The sequence below is a fragment of the Sinocyclocheilus anshuiensis genome, unplaced genomic scaffold (assembly GCF_001515605.1).
Source record: "Sinocyclocheilus anshuiensis isolate Anshui unplaced genomic scaffold, SAMN03320099.WGS_v1.1 scaffold1517, whole genome shotgun sequence".
Classification (NCBI taxonomy): domain Eukaryota; kingdom Metazoa; phylum Chordata; class Actinopteri; order Cypriniformes; family Cyprinidae; genus Sinocyclocheilus; species Sinocyclocheilus anshuiensis.
Window position 1 is genome coordinate 254615 of NW_015540950.1, and position 3499 is coordinate 258113.

Below are 3499 nucleotides of genomic sequence, written 5' to 3' on the forward strand. Positions count from 1 at the left end.
AACCATACTAATAAGCAAAAATGACACATTTGTGTTTCATTTTTGTTTTTGCTGAACAGTGTTGAACTTTCTTCTTCTGCGTCATATTCTTCATGTGATTAGTTTGAGCGGCGCCCTCTACTGTACAGACGTGAATTTACATTTCCTTCAGCCTGAGGCCCAACTACAGGGGCCCTAAAAGTATTTGGACACCCAAAGCGCACAGTTAAAAATGCATTATATTTTGCATTATATATATAGCATTATACATATAGCATTATATATTTAAACAAATAATCGCAAATACAACTTTATAATCAAAAGATTTCAGAAGAAGTCTGATTTTTTAATGTTCTTTGAAATGTATTAAATAAAATAATAATAAAAAATGTAAATATTTTTTAAGTAATTAAAAATAATAGAATTAAATGTAATTAAATTAAAAAAGAACAACTGAATAAAAATTTAAAAAATACTAAAATAATAGAAGAGGAAAAAGGAAAAGAAAAGAATAAAATTACAAAAAAAAACATAAACATTAAACATTGTTTACATACTAGCTCAGCAGCATTGCCAAATCCATGTCTTGGCATGACAGTACTGTAAATAAAAACTTCCTGAACGTTTACGTACAGTATATGATGGTATGAATCGTGGCATCATCACTGAGAGAGCGTTCGGTACCTGAGGTCAAGCCAAAGAGCTTCCTGATGTGCTGCAGCCCCTCAGTCATGGAAAACGGAGGCACAGCATAGTCCCCCTCAATGGCACAGTCACTGTCTATACTGCCACCTACAGGATCGGAGGACGCATAAGATAAAGTTAGTATGCACTTGATGGGAACTGAAATATGAAATAACAGTCTGAAAAAACACCTTATTTTTATTCTGAGGCTGAAACAGAGCAAAAATATGCAATTTGTAGAGTTATTAATATTATTACTATATGGCCAAAAGTTTAGATTTTTATGACAGTGTAACAGACTACTTACATAAAATGCACATAAACCTAAGTTGTAGGCCGTGCACACTATACATTTTCAGGAGTGGCAACTGCATTTAAATATGTCGTTAACAACTAGCTGTTCAGTTTCCTTAGAATTGATGTAAATGTGGTTGTCACTAGCTGAATTTTTCGGGAGTTCATTCATTTAATGCGGTCGTCATTCCCATATATTCCTGAATTGTGTGTACAGAACAGGATTAAACACTAAAAGGTGAATTGACCACCCAATTTAAGAGCAGTGTGTACGAGTTACATAATCAGATTACTAGTAACTAGTAAAGTAACGCATTACTTTTTATTTTAAAAGGAAATATCTTGTTACTTTGTTTCCATGTATTGAGTGACAGCTCTGGTGTTGCCATGGTGACAGAAATCAGGAGTAAGTGCAGAGCGTTGTGTGTGAACATGATCTTACTGTAGTTCTAGACTAAATATCAACATGTGTTTACTCATCTCACTGCACACAAACACATTCAGTGTTCCTCACAATCAATAAAAACAGTTAAATGCAAACTCAGAATATTATACAAACCTGCAATAATTAAATATGTTAAATAAGACAAATATCATTTATGCATTTAATCCCATTTTATTAACCAATGTCTTTGCTACTGACCTTCGATGATCCAATTCAACCATACTAATAAGCAAAAATGACACATTTGTGTTTCATTTTTGTTTTTGCTGAACAGTGTTGAACTTTCTTCTTCTGCGTCATATTCTTCATGTGATTAGTTTGAGCGGCGCCCTCTACTGTACAGACGTGAATTTACATTTCCTTCAGCTTGAGGTGAATACATTTCACTTTTGTTGTGAAAGAGTATTTACATTTGTAAATGAAGAACTTTTTTATATTAAAAACAAGCAAGCAAGCCCTGCCCAGATTTTAAAAGTAACGCAAAAGTAACGTAACACATTACTTTCCATAAAAAGTAACTAAGTAACGTAATTAGTTAATTTTTTTAGGAAGTAATGCAATATTGTAATGCATTACTTTTAAAAGTAACTTTCCCAACACTGACCCAAACTGTAGCCTACTGAAGTAAAACATGAGCTTGTTGTTGCAATTTAATCAATCTGCCATTTTATTCCAATAATTATTCTTAATAGAGTCGTAAATATTTACTGGAGATTTGTTTCGACTAAGTTTAATGGTGCAATCAAAATACAGTCAAACCAAAAATTATTCAGACACCAGATATAATTTTTGATATCTTTTTACTAGTTGGTGCAGGACACTATAGTTCATTTATGTACGTTAAGTGAGGATAGCAAAATAAATTAAACTGTGACATATTATACTCAAATATTCTTCATACAGTGGACTGCCAGTAAAATTTGGGATCAAAAAATATTCAGACACTTTCACCTGAACATGTTTTGCTGAAGTGTTTTTCTTTAATTGCTAGTGTGATCTTTTTACATCACAGACTGAACAAAATGAAGCATTGCTTGCTAATTGGTTGAGCTAACTTGGTATCATCTAATTGTGTTCTTAAATTTAACAGCTGAATCATTTTTGGTTGATTGTAATCCATTACATACCTTTCTATCAAAGTTATCTGACATTATCAAGATGAATTTGTTCTGACACAGTAGAGTTCTCGTCATATTTTATTACCATTTTCTAAACTATAGCGATACATGTTGAAAGTGTCTGAATAAATTTTGGTTTGACTGTATATTTAGCAGTGCATAAGTTTTAACACCTGCACAGCTATTGCAATCAGAGCTTACCTTGTGCAGTGAAGTTGTGACGGGGATCCAAGCCGGCGCTCTGCAGGTCTACGCTCTCCTCGTTCCCATCATCTGCAGAGGAGGTGTGAGAGAAAGAGCGGAGCGATCGAGCGGGGCCCGCTTGAGTCCGCTCCAGCAGATACACCAGCTGGGCATCCAGTAACCAGGTTCTAGTGTGCAGGACCCCTAAAAGAGTGCTGGCGCACAGACCCTCGATGCTCTTCCGCCGGGGCCGCGACTGGCCCAGAACGGGGGCCAAGTGTGAAACTGAGGGAAGCTTCCATTTTTTGATCTTCCCCATGATAACGGCTTGCGTAGATGGAAATAGCCAACGCTGCAGGAACGAGCATGCTTTTGTGGGCATGAGAGGAGAGAGAATACAGCGGCTCTACTGTAAACGAGCTGCTCAGTGATGGATTAGCATGGAGCTAACGATAGCAGGATCAATTACTTTAGGCCTCGGGGGACGGGAGAGCCCGGTCTGGTCTGTTAGGACAAGAGTACAGCCAGTGTTGCGGAAAGTTACTTTTAAAAGTAATGCATTACAATATTGCGTTACTCCATAAAAAAGTAACTAATTATGTTACTTAGTTACTTTTTATGGAAAGTAATGCATTACGTTACGTTTTAAATCTGGACAGGGCTTGCTTGTTTGATTTTAAAATAAAAAAGTTATATTTTTGGCAAATATAAAAGCCTTTTCACACCAAAAGTGAAATAAATAAGCCTCAGGCTGAAGGGAGTGCCTCTGCCTCTGCACTTACTCCCGATTTCTCTC